Here is a 13,885-nt window from a genome sequence, read left to right as displayed (position 1 = left end):
AAACATCCCAACTCCTCTCCCCCCACTCCCTGTCTTGTCAAGGAAATCTTGACAAAAGCCCCTCTATTAAGGAAAATCTAATACAAAGTGAGGAAAGTCACTTGAAGAGGTTGATCCCCAAAGCAACAATCTTGCTAGAATCTCAATCTATTCCCCACCCCAATCTAAAACAGATCATGTTGGCTAAATGCCTCTCAACCCATTTGAATACCTCTTCATAAACAACAACCATGCACATCCCTACCCAACTTTGAAGTCCATCCCTCCATTCTTCCCCAGATCTTGTAGCTACCACCCTCCTCCAAAGCCATGTCTCCTCAATCCTTTTTTTTTTTTTTTTGTTGATAAATAACGATATTTCATAAATCAAAAGCTCCAAGTACACTGGGAATGTACATGGAAAGGATTACATCAAGAACGAAAATTACAATGATCAAACATAACAAAAAAATTAGAGCAAGAAAGAGAATTGAAAACATAACACCAAGCAAATAAAGAGTGGAGGAGGAGAGATTTAATCTCATGAATCGACCATTCCATCCCCTCAAAGCATACATTGTTCCTTTCCCGCCAAAGACACCATAACACACAATGTGGGACAGCCCGCTATAGGTCTATATTGCGCTGTCTAACAAATGGACCCTGCCAAAAATCAAATAAATTTGCAACACTTTGAGGCATCACCTAAATCACACCAAAAATGCTCCAAACCATAGACCATAGCTCGAAAGCAACGGGATAATGAAGAAGAAGATGGTTTACCGACTCCCCACTTCTTTTACACATATAATACCAATCCATGACGGGTACACCCTTATTCCAAAATCTATCAAGGGTCAAAATCTTGCCTAAGGCAGCAATCCCAGAAAAGAAAGCAACTCTATGAGGGATGTTTGAGCACCACACAGGTTTCCACGGGAAAAGGTTGTCAGGGGTCGAGAAGAGGGATAAATAGAACTCACTAACCTTAAAACCCTTATTCTTTGTCGACTTCCAGCAAAGTTTGTCTTGCCCTTCACCAGTAAAGGTCATAGAGTGTATAAGATTCCAAAAAAATATCAAATTGTTCCATCTCCCAATCTTGAGGCTCTTTATAGAATTGAAGATCCCAAAGTAGTTGCTGATTAGGAAAAGACATGACATCCGCAAGATAGAAATCCTTGTTACAGTTAAAGCTATAAAGTTCTGGAAATGCCTCCTGAAAAGTACAACCCCCACACCACAAGTGATGCCAAAGTTTAATTCTACTACCATTGCCAACTTTGAAGATGATGGATTTAGAGAAAGCTGGCCAACCTTGTCTTATAGCTCTCCACAGACTAACACCATAAGCAACTGTTACTTCTTTTGTACACCATCCACCCCAAATATTCCAATACTTGTTCTTGATAACCCGCCACCAAAGGTGATTTGTCTCTATGACGTACCTCCACAACCATTTACCAAGCAGAGCTTGGTTAAATTTTCTCAAATTTTGCAAACCCAATCCACCAGACTTCAAGGGGCTACACACCTAGGCCCAATTAACTAGATTGAATTTGTGGGACTCATCAATACCACCCCATAAAAAATCCCGTTGGAGTTTCTCAATGCAATTCGCAACATCCACCGGAATAGGAAAGAGTGAATTAAGTAGAGTAACCTTACCACCTTTTGATAGATACAAACGCTTCCAGCTTGCTAATCTTCTTTCCATTTTTTCAAGAATAGGGTTTCAAATGCCCTATCCTTAAATTTAGCTCCCAACGGAAGTCCTAAATAAGTCATTGGCAGTGAGGACTGCCTACACCCTAAAATGGCCACTATCTCTCCCATATTTAACATATCACCAACGGGAACCAATTCGGATTTAGCCAGATTAATATGCAACCTTGGCACAGCCTTAATGGCGCTAATTAGGGTATTGTTTGTAAAAAGGAGATGAGTCACCATTAAAGGGGTATGAGATCTGGGACCCAGAGTGAATTTGGAGATATAAACAACCAGAACAACCCCATCTAATAGCCAGCTTAAAGCTTCCATCACAATAACAAATAAAAGCGGACATAGTGGATCACCTTGACGTAGTCCCCTAGAACTCCTAAAGAAATTTTTAGGGCTACCATTGATTAGAATGGAAAATTTGATTGTGGAAATGCAAAACAAAATCCACTTCCTCCACTACTCAAAGAACCCACATCATTGTAGCATATATATGAGAAAGTCCCAAATCACATGATTAAATGCTTTCTCCACATGCAATTTACATAAAACACCTGGAACTCCTGCCTTCAGTCTACTATCCAAGAATTCATTAGCAATTAAAATCGAGTCCAAGATTTGCCTATCCAGCACAAAGGCATTTTGGGTTTTAGAAATAATCCCCGAAATAACCATTTTTAGCCTATTAGCTAGCACCTTGGATAGGATCTTATAAATGCCACTCACAAGGCTAATAGGTCTAAAGTCTCTCACGCTAATAGCATTGACCTTCTTTGGAATAAGAGCAAGGAAGGTGGCATTAAGGCTTTTCTCAAAAACAGCCTAGGAGTGGAAGTTGCCAAAGATCTCCATAATTTCCTACTTTATCCCAACAAGACTGAAAGAAAGCCATTGAGAAACCATTTGGCCCCAGAGATTTGTCACCATTGCAATCTTTGATAACACCATAGACTTCCTCTTCTTCAAAGGGTCTGTCCAACCAGGCTGCATCCTCTCCGAAAATTCTAGAAAATTCCACTTCATCAAGGAGTGGTCTTTGCCCTTCATTCTCAGAATATAATAGTTTGTAAAAGAGGGAAATGCAACCAGCTATGGAACTCAGATTCGATGTCAATTCACCCTTCACCCCCAAATTGTTGATGGTGTTAAATCTTCTATGAGAATTTGTAGTTCTATGGAAGAACTTAGAGTTTCTATCTCCTTCTCGAATCCAGAGCGCCTTAGATTTTTGTCTCCAACAAATTTCTTCCATAAGGGTTACCTTTTCAAGCTCAATGCGAAGCCGATCCTTCTCCAATATCTCCTCATCTGTTAAAGGATAGCAATCTGTAATTAAATCTAAATTGTTTAGATCTTTCCACAACTTGCGCATCCTACTTTCCACATTCCCAAATTCCTCCTCATTTCATTTCTTTAAATCTAGCTTCAAAGCTTTCAGTTTGCTTGCAATCTGAAAGCTTGGAGAACCTCGAAATATGTAGGATTCCCACCAGGATCTCACTTTGTCCACAAAACCATCTGCCTTGAACCACATGTTCTCAAACCGGCATGGCCTACTATCCCTTTGAAAATTCCCCCCATGTACAAGGATTGGGAAGTGATCCAAGAGCAACCTTTGGAGTCGTCTTTGACAAATATTCAGAAAATGTTCTTCCCAATCCGAAGATAGTAGAAATCTGTCAAGCCTAAAGCGTGAAGCCACCTCTCTAGAATTAGACCAACTAAATGTACCCCCTTCCAAATGCAATATATAAGACCTTGTCCGAAATAAAATCTAAAAAATCAATCATAGCAAATGTGAAGGCACCTGAACTAGAACGCTTTGATGGTGATCGCACTACATTAAAATCACCACCCAAGCACCAAGGCAAATTCCACCAACGATGAATCAACTAGCTCCTCCCAAAGTAATCGCCGATCATGGGCAGAGTTTGGACCATAAATACTAGTAAAAGCCGAATCAAATTGATCCTCTACATTTTTTAATTTACATGAAACAAAAAATCAACCCATTGCTTCATTGATTTTTTCCACAGTCCTTCTATCCCACAACACCAAGACTCCTGCAAAAGCACCAATAGAGCCCAAATAAAGCCAATCTACATGCTAGCAGCCCTATAAACTTCGTATCTCTCTTCTGGATATGAACTCCATTCTTGTTTCCTGAAGACAAATAATATCATCACCCCAGCTTCTGATCATATTCCGAACCAAAAGTCTTTTGTCTCTATCATTTAGCCCCCTAACATTCCAAGAGATTATTTTTACATTCATTGAGGTACTACTAAATCTTGATCCCTAACTACATTTCTTGAAGCAGAGTCCTTCTCAAATTTCCAAGGGATTATTAAACTCTTCAATTCCCTATTGCCTTTGGTACCCAGTTTTTTACCTTTCTTCCAAGAACTCTCCCCCTGCACAACAGATTTCTTCTTGGCCTCTAAGGCTAAAAACAGCCTAATAATTTCCACTTCAAAACCTTCCAAGGAAGTCCCCATAGATTTCTCGAACTCTTTAGTTCGACTAAGAACCCAAGGTGACAGGTTTATGGAATCACCCTCCACCTCCAAATGGACATCAGGGTTGGCCACGACCAAAGGTTGTACAGACAAGGGGCTCCTCCATTGCTACCCCTTGAATTATATTCTCCTTAGTGTCATATAGCTCGCACTCTGAAGCTGAGACTATAGAGACAGTATCTCACTCGTCTACCCAGCTAACAATGCCCTTTTCTTCCTTAAAGGTGTTGTTACCCTGACCCACATCTCCTTCATTCTTTGAGAAATTTGAGATGCTCCCAAGAGAGTGGTAAAGAGAGAAAGGGATTACAATCTGCTTCCCATCACATAGCTTTAGGACCCAGTTATTAGAATTGCCCCAAGTGCTCTCCAAATCACCAACAAGATCCTTTATTGAATGGCGAGACCCACCGTGGCCACCGTTAAGCTGACCCAGGGCCAAATCCTTAAATAAACTACTCGACAAAGGTCTCGAACCCAAATCAACTTGCAAAACCTCCTCCTCTACCGATATTGGGAACTCATGGTTCACTGTGACAGCACTTCGAGAACCTTCATGCTTTGGGATCACAAAATCGAGACCTACCGAGACATGCACTTGCTTGCCGTAGACGGAGGCATGTTTATCTTGAGCTGGGAGGTCCATCGGCATCATGTCTGAGGTGATCATGGTCCTTGGAGCTTCTTCAATGAGTGGCTGAATGACTGAGTGAGTGGGAGAGGATGAGTTTGTGGGGTGTGTAAAGGGCGAAGTGTTTTTGGGGTGGGCAAGAGGCTAAGTGAGGTTCTGCGGCTTGGGTTGTGATTGTGAGTTACTGATGGGCTTGGGTTGCTGTTTGGGTTCAACATTATGAGTAGGTAAAGCCAACGTATTGGACATAAGAGCACAATAGTTATTCCTTTTTCCTTTAATAATGTTACCCATTTCATTTAAGTTGGGCTTTGTCATGGTCTTGTAATTGGGCCTATTGTTTAGAACTTTACGGTTCACTTCTCTAACCTCTGATGATACTATATTCCACTTCCCACCGTTTCCACGTTCGACGCGTAGGAATAAGTCTAAGGTTAACGTATCAGTTTTGATTTTCCCATTAATATTAGACATAAATTCATCCCTAATCTTTGCCTTTTCCTTCTCCAAATACAAATCATATTGATCACGGCAAGGATAACTAGAAGCATGGGTTTTCGAATTTTGAAAAACCGCAACTTTCTCCTTTCCTTTTATACTGCCACTGGGCTTGTTATGTCCACGATTATGATTGTTCTATCCAACAGCCACCACAATTGGCTTTAATTGTCTATGTTGTTGTCCTTGCCCAGCAAGGGAGGCTGGTTCCAACGTTCTCCTTAGGTGCAGACCAAAACCCCTCCATCCACTCCCCATCCTCCCTCCGGTGTCATAATATTACCCTGTCGTCGGCCATGAATAAGTTCATAAAATAATAGGAATGTGCAATGGGCATTGGGCCCCATCTTAGAATGAGTACTTTCTCCCCCTCCCTTATAGTTCTCGCAAAGTGATCAGAAGATTGCTTAGAAAGCAATTACTCCATGTGAAATAACAATCTACGAGCACTCTCTCTTCCCATTAAAATAAAACGCAGCGAATTCCAACCCCTCTCAACAATCTGTAGCATGAAAAAAGACCCCCCCTTCCTCAATTGAAAACTCAAAATTTTTGGATTCAATGGATAAAAACATTGAACCACCCATAGCAGATAAACACAAAAACAACCAATCGGCAAAGTGAAAAGCAACTGCAAAATGCTACCCTGAGAAATGAACAACAACAGGAAAAAAAACAATGTAGCAAGCAAAAATCAATGGCCAATTCAAGGTAGCTAGGCCTTGTTTGTGACTAATCCGAGGTAGCCAGGCCTCTACAAGTTTTACTGGGCATTGCTCATGTGTGATTGAGGAATGCACACACGCATATACAAACTAATTTGATGCATACTAAATTAAATTCTTACCATTATTCCAGATATGAAAGGCAATAAAAAGCTTACAAATCAAATAAAACTCTTCCATATGTTACATGGAACATAATAATATGCATACACCAATATAGGCTGGCCTTGCCTCTGTCACTCCTAACATTTTACTAGATACAAAAACTTGTACACGTTATTAGGAGTAAAACATTTTAGGACAATATTCCAACGAGGTCTTATTAGGGGTAAACTAGATGAAATAAGACTTTTATATCAAAGAGTTCTAGATTGAGATTAAATACCCACCATAGCCCATTTCCCTAATAAGGCTTTATTGAAGGTAGCCATTGTCCTTATTCCTAAACCACCATTAGCCATAGGTGCATACACTTTATCCCAACCTACCAAATTTGACTTGGACACACCCCTTATACCAACCCAAAGAATGAGGAGCCTTTCCTTTTTCTTTTTTTCTATTGTTGATTTATTAGATTTACGCAATTTTTTAACTGATTGTTTACTTGATTATATTTCGTACATACTTGGGTGACTCTTTTTTCTGATTTATATAATTTTATAACTTATAAAAAAATAAAAATAAAATAAAAAAGTCCCTTTGCATCTTCTCAATCTTGTTAGCCACATGAGTAGGAACTATGTCAATTTGCTACCTTTTGACAAATATTTGGTCTTCCACCCTACCAATTTTCTCTTAGTCAATTTTTTCATTATCTAATTAGGTCAATAGCATTATTAGTAACATTGATTATGGAAGCATGTATGATATATGGATGAAACCTCCTTTTCATGCATTAGCATGCTGTTTTTAGTTAATTAGAAGTGAAAATGAGAAAAAAAAAAAAAAAAAAAAAAGGTGGGGGGGCGGGGGGTGAAGCTTGCCATAATCTCTATTCAACCATAGGGGGGAAGGATTTGTGTTTGCCTCGACTACACTACATCTCAATAAAGTTGGAATTCTTCAAAATTGTTTTTATAATCCAAATCAATGCTCTTGATACATGGTCATGCAACATACACATACAATTCAATCCACGCAATTCAAAGCTAAATTATGTTATAAAATTATACCTTTATTCATCCTTGCTTTCCTCCACTCCATTTTTTTCCTCCTTGTTCTCAATGGAAGTAGTAGCTTCCTTATTCACAGTCTTTGTCCTAGACTGTGAACCAGCTACAACACTAGTACTGCCCACCTTTGGTGTTGGGGCTAGTGTATTATACCCTGGATGGGCTAAAGAAAGAAACTTATTAATAAAATTATTTCGGGAAATTTGTTTCTTTGTCCCCTTCCCTCCCCGCGCGTGAAATTTAACAATTTTACCTTTTGATTTCCAATACTGTTTGTGTTTCATAAATCCTCTCTTTGTTGCCTCTACCCTCAATAGGAGGACTCAAGGACTCCAATGTATGTGCAAAGGCCCCCACCAACTCCATCTCCCATTTATTAAAACCTCGTTAGAACCATATATCTCAATCCCATTACTCACCACGTGGCGAGTTTAAAAAAAGTTGTGGTACTAGCATTGCTCATTCTAGCAAGGGTGGCATTATTTTGAGTAATTCTAATACCACACAAAATGCCACAATTTTGCCACAACTATCTTATGTGTCAGATTCTAACTGATTGCCTATTACTTTAACATAAATCCACTACTTTTTTTAACTACTCACAGTCTGCCATGTGGATAATTATGGCATACTACAAGAAAAAATCCCTATTGCAACGAAAATTTTTGTTGCAATAAATTAGAAATTGTTGCATAAACCCTTATTGCAACGAAAAAATTTTGTTGCCCACTATTGCAATACACTTTGTGGCAATAGGCTATTACAACAAAAATTTCATGTCAATAGCATTTTGTTGCAACAAATTTGCTGCAACAAAATATTTTTATTATTACTAAAAATAGTTTATTGCAAAAAAAAATTGTTGCTATAATTGCAACAACATTTTTGTTGCAATAGGTTACTGCAATAGTAATATTTGTTGCAATATTACCTTTGAAAACTTATTACAACATATCTCTTTGTTGCAACAAGTTACCGCAATAGTAATTTTTGTAGCAAACTTATTGCAACAAATTGCTTTGTTGCAATAGGTCACGCAACAATAATTTTTAAGTTCTTGTTACAACAAAATGTAAATATGAATATATATATATATATATATATATATATATATATATTTTTGTTTATCGCCACTATAATGTCTTTTTCTTACAATAACTTTGTTGCAAAATAGCTTTTGTCCATTATGAAATTTTATAGAAAAAGTCCAATTGAGAAGTAGATAATAGAGAAGGGGGAGTTGGGGTTTGAACTATTGACATAGAGCACTATTACCACTCAACTAATATTTTGAACCCCTTAGAGCCCAATTGTTAAGAAATTTCTAGTAACGTTGTTGTTTTGTGAAAATGTGAGTAGGTGAAAAAGTGTGTAAAAATACATAAAATATTGTTTAAACACTAAAAACTGTGGTTTAAACCACAGTAAGGTCAATTCATGCTTATCTAGCTATCTTGAACTAACCTTATTCACACATCTCTTTATTACTGTTTCTATCATTGATCTTGCAGTTGATAGTGTTTGTTGCACATGATCAAGTCATGTTATACTAGAATAATTCCTTAATTTGTTGTGTTTTCAATTTGCTTCTATGCTCCATCTTGAGGGGGAGTGTTGAAATATATAAAGCTATGTTACTGAGGTTGCTGAGATCAAATGCAAACTAGAGAGCTACAGGTTGCCGGAAGTGAATACAAGCTGAAGGCAATAAACTACGGTCGTTTCGTGTACTCTTACACGTAAACTACTTGCAGTTAGTCAGTGATTTATTAGGAAGTCTGGTAGTTTTAGTGACACATGCTATTTGTTCATTGGTTGCGTATAAGTTGGGATTATTTAGATAATCAGTTAGTTTATTAGTTGTTGATAACCGGTTCTTTGTATTAGTATATAAAAAGATTGTTGTAATTAGTTCCAGAATTAAATGAAGCTTTTCATACAAACAAAGATATTCTCTCTCTCTCTCTCTCTCTCTCTCTCTCTCTCTCCCCGTTTATGGAGATAAAGCTTCAATCTTTCTTGATATAATATCAATTTTTTTTCTTAACAAATTCATTTGTTAACGTACACTCATATGTGGGTTTGGCCCATCTAGATCACTTACTTGTAGAGCACACATTGTACTACTTGTACTGCACTCATATTTACTTGTATAGCACTCATATGCCTCATATATAAAGGCACTCATGTATATTATTTTATTTTTGAAATACAATACTATTGAATTCAGTATTTCTAACATGGTATCAGAGCCACTGCTCTGACCTTTTCTTCGCAGTCTTGTCTTTATTGGTGTAACTCCATTTTTAATATTATTTCTGCTGTCACAACAACTGCCACAGTCTTTCGCCGGCGAACCTTCGAGTCTTCCAGACATCGTCCTCAGGTTCCGGACCTGTAGTAGCCGCCGTTGAGGAGTTCGAACACTGCAAAGACCACTGCTTTTTTCCGGCACCGCCATGAATACTGCTCGGAAATTTTTTTCGAAAGCACCACGAAGATCGTCTTGCTCCGATCTACCTATTCGTGAAAACCTCAAAGTAATTCGAGCCCTCATGCGCCCTCACGGGCCGTCCAAAGTTTCTGCACTACAGGTCATGCGCCGAATAGAGCCACCACACGCCAAAACTCCTGCTCACGCGCCGCCACGCGCCAGATTGATCCTACTGACGCTAGCCCTAGCCACGTCAGCCCTAGCCACGTCAGCCTGCCACGTCATCGCTGACGTCACCTTCCAGCGCGCTGCTGACGTCACCTCTAGCCGTTGACTGTTGAACGTTGACTTTGACCGTTGACCGTTGACTTTTTATGGAGTTGACTTTTTGCAGTCCAGGTTCTCCTTACTCAGTTTTTCGCGTAGATTTCATTTTTGCAGTCTGTTTTTGCATATTGTGTCTCTAAATGGATAAAAATGATGTTTTTCTTCCTCGCCCCATCAATACTGTATTGGAGGGGATTAGGAATTACTTATCTTGGTCTCAAGCTATGCGCAGTTTCCTTAAGGGTCGCATGCTCTGGCATTATTGCATTGGTGCAATCACTATTCCTGTGAAGGGGGCAAGTGAAGAAGATGCTGCTTTTTTCAATCGCATGATTGAATGGGATAGTCACAATCACATGATCCTCACATGGATTCGAAATACTTCCATTCCCTCCATCTCCAATTTGCTGGGCAGCTTTGATGATGCGAAATCAGCATGGAATATGTTGGCCAAAAGATACTCTACCACTCACGAATCCGTGAAATATCAGTTAGTGGTTGAATTGCATCAACTCAGGCAAGAACCGAGGCAATCCATCAATGACTACTATGATCAGCTTCGCTTCATTTGGGACCAAATTGACCTTTCTGATCCAACTTGGGTATGCTCAAAAGATGCCCAACAATATGCTGCTATTAGAGATGAATTTCGTTTCTATGAGTTCCTGATGTCACTCCACAAGGACTATGAGCCCATTCGAGGTCAACTTCTGAATCGTTGTCCTCCTCCCTCTCTTGATACTGCTGTGAATGAGTTAGTCAGAGAAGAAGCTCGCCTTGCAACTCTTCGAGCCCAGGATAAGTTTAATGTTCTGGCCCTTACTCCTTCCATAGAGCAGCCTCAGCACTCAGGTGATCCTTCTGGCTCCAGCAATCGTCGCAGACAGACCAATAAAAGGTTCTGCAACTATTGCAAGCGCCCTGGCCACACTATTGAGACTTGTTACCGTCGTAACAAATCTACTGCTGCAGTTGCTAACATTGAGTCTACTTCGCCAATGCCTCCCATTTCAGCTGAGTCCTAGTCTTCTGGATCCACTATCAACCTTTCACCCACTGACCTACAGGAGATCATAGCTCAAGCTGTTCGTATGGCTGGTAAGGCATCTCTTTCCACTGCTCTCTCAGTTTTACCCGGTAAGTCTCAAACTTGGCTTTTTGATTTTGCCTGTTGCAATCACATGACACCTCACTCGTCCTTATTCTCCAAACTTGACCCTGCTCCACATCCCCTCAATATTCACATAGCTGATGGTTCCACCATGCATGGGAATAGTCTTGGTTTTGTTTCAACCTCCAACCTCTCTGTTCCTGGGGTCTACCATGTTCCTGACCTATCCTATAATTTGTGTTCTGTGGGCCAATTAGCTGAACTAGGTTATCGCCTTATTTTTTACTATTCTGGGTGTATTGTGCAGGATCCGAGGATGGGGCAAGAGCTTGGGACCGGCCCTAGAGTTAGGCGTATGTTTCTAGTGGACAATCTTCATCTTCCACCTGTTGCTCCGGTGTCTGTTGCTGCGGTGTCTTCCTTACCTTCCCTCTCACTTTGGCACTCTCGTCTTGGTCATGCACTCTCTTCTCGGGTACAACAGTTAGCTTCTAAGGATCTGTTAGGTTTTGTGTCCAAAGACAATTTTGATTGTACTTCATGCCAGTTAGGAAAACAGCCAGCTTTACCTTTTAATAATAGTGATTCTATTTCTAATAGTATTTTTGAGTTAATTCATTCTGATGTTTGGGGACCTTCTCCTGTTGCTAGTATTGGTAGATCTCGATATTTTGTTGTTTTCATCGATGATTATTCTCATTACAGTTGGATATTTCCTATGAAATCTCGTTCTGAAATTTTGCCAATATACAGTAACTTTGCAAAAATGGTTGAAACCCAATTCTCCAAAAGAATCAAAATATTTCGTTTTGATAATGCTCTTGAATACACTCAATATGCTTTTCAAGCTCTGTTACATTCCTATGGCATTGTACATCATCTAACTTGTCCAGGTACCTCTCAGCAAAATGGTCGAGCTGAACGTAAACTTCGTCATATTTTTGACACTATTCGTACTCTTCTTCTTTCTGCCAAGGTTCCTCCTCCATTCTGGGGTGAAGCTGCTCTTCATGCTGTTCACACCATTAACCGCATTCCAAGCACTGTCATCCATAATCAAACTCCGTATGAGCGCCTCTTTGGGTCACCCCCTGACTATCATTACCTTCGCTCTTTTGGATCTGCTTGTTTCGTTCTTCTTTAGTCTCATGAGCACAACAAACTTGAGCCTCGATCTAGACTTTGCTGTTTCCTTGGTTATGGCGAAACACAAAAAGCGTATCACTGTTATGATCCTGTCTCTCATCGCCTTCGTGTTTCTCGTAATGTTGTCTTCTGGGAACATCGCTTGTTTGTTGAACTCTCTCATTTTCGTTCTTCCCTCACTACCTCATCTGTACTTGAAGTTTTTCCAGAGGAGTCTCATGTTCCTTCTCCAACTCCACTTGATCCTCCTTTAGACTTCTCTATCCAAACACCCGATCCTTTTAATGTCTCTTCTGGACAGGTCGAAGATGAGCAGATTGATGACGAGCTACCCCAACTCGAGCCTGGGTCCCCCGCTCCTGCTCCGCCTGAAGATCCTCCACAAGACCTTCCACCTCCACAAGACATTCTACCTCGTCACTCAACCCGGGTAAGATCCATTCCTCCACATTTACTTGATTACCATTGTTACACTGCACTTGCTACACTCCACGAGCCTCAAACCTATCATGAGGCCTCCACTGACCCTTTATGGCAGATTGCAATGAAAGATGAAATTGATGCATTAACCAAAAACCATACTTGGGACTTAGTTACTCTCCCTCCTAGATAGTCTGTGGTTGGTTGTAACTGGATCTACAAGATTAAGACTCGCCCAGATGGGTCCATTGAGCGCTATAAGGCTCGCCTTGTTGCAAAAGGTTATACACAGGAGTATGGGATTGATTATGAAGAGACCTTTGCTCCAGTTGCCCGCATCTCATCTGTTCGTGCCCTCCTGGCTGTTGCTGCTGCTAGCAAATGGGATCTTTTTCAGATGGATGTTAAAAATGCATTCCTTAATGGAGACTTGAGTGAAGAAGTTTACATGCAACCTCCTCCAGGTCTCTCCATTTACTCCAATAAGGTTTGCCGCCTTCGCCGAGCATTGTATGGTCTTAAACAAGCTCCTCAAGCCTGGTTTGCAAAATTTAGCTCTACTATTTTTCGCTTGGGTTACACTGCCAGTCCTTATGATGCTGCCTTATTTCTTCGTCGTACTGATAAAGGCACCATTCTACTTCTCTTCTATGTGGATGATATGATCATAACTGGTGATGACCTTAGTGGCATACAAGAACTCAAGGATTTTCTTAGTCAGCAGTTTGAGATGAAAGATCTTGGACATCTTAGCTATTTCTTGGGTCTTGAAATCACTCGTTCCTCAGATGGTCTTTATATTACTCAAGCCAAGTATGCTTCTGATCTTTTGTCTCGTGCTGGACTCACTGACAGCAAGACTGTTGACACCCCAATTGAGCTTAATGCGCATCTGACTCCCTCGGGGGGGAAACCATTGTCTAATCCTTCTCTTTACAGACGATTAGTTGGCAGCCTAGTTTATCTCACAGTTACTCGTCCAGACATTTCTTATGTTGTTCATCAGGTCAGCCAGTATTTGTCTGCTCCACGGTCGACTCACTATGCTGCTGTTCTGCGCATTCTTCGATACTTAAAGGGCACTCTCTTCCATGACCTTTTCTACTCAGCTCAATCTCCTATTGTACTCCGTGCATTCTCTGATGCTGATTGGGCAGGAGATCCCACTAATCGTAGGTCCACCACTGGCTATTGTTTTCTA

The sequence above is a fragment of the Castanea sativa genome, chromosome 6 (genome assembly GCF_040712315.1).
Source record: "Castanea sativa cultivar Marrone di Chiusa Pesio chromosome 6, ASM4071231v1".
Taxonomy (NCBI): Eukaryota; Viridiplantae; Streptophyta; class Magnoliopsida; order Fagales; family Fagaceae; genus Castanea; species Castanea sativa.
The sequence above is the reverse complement of the archived record's forward strand: the minus strand, read 5'-3'. Positions refer to the sequence as shown.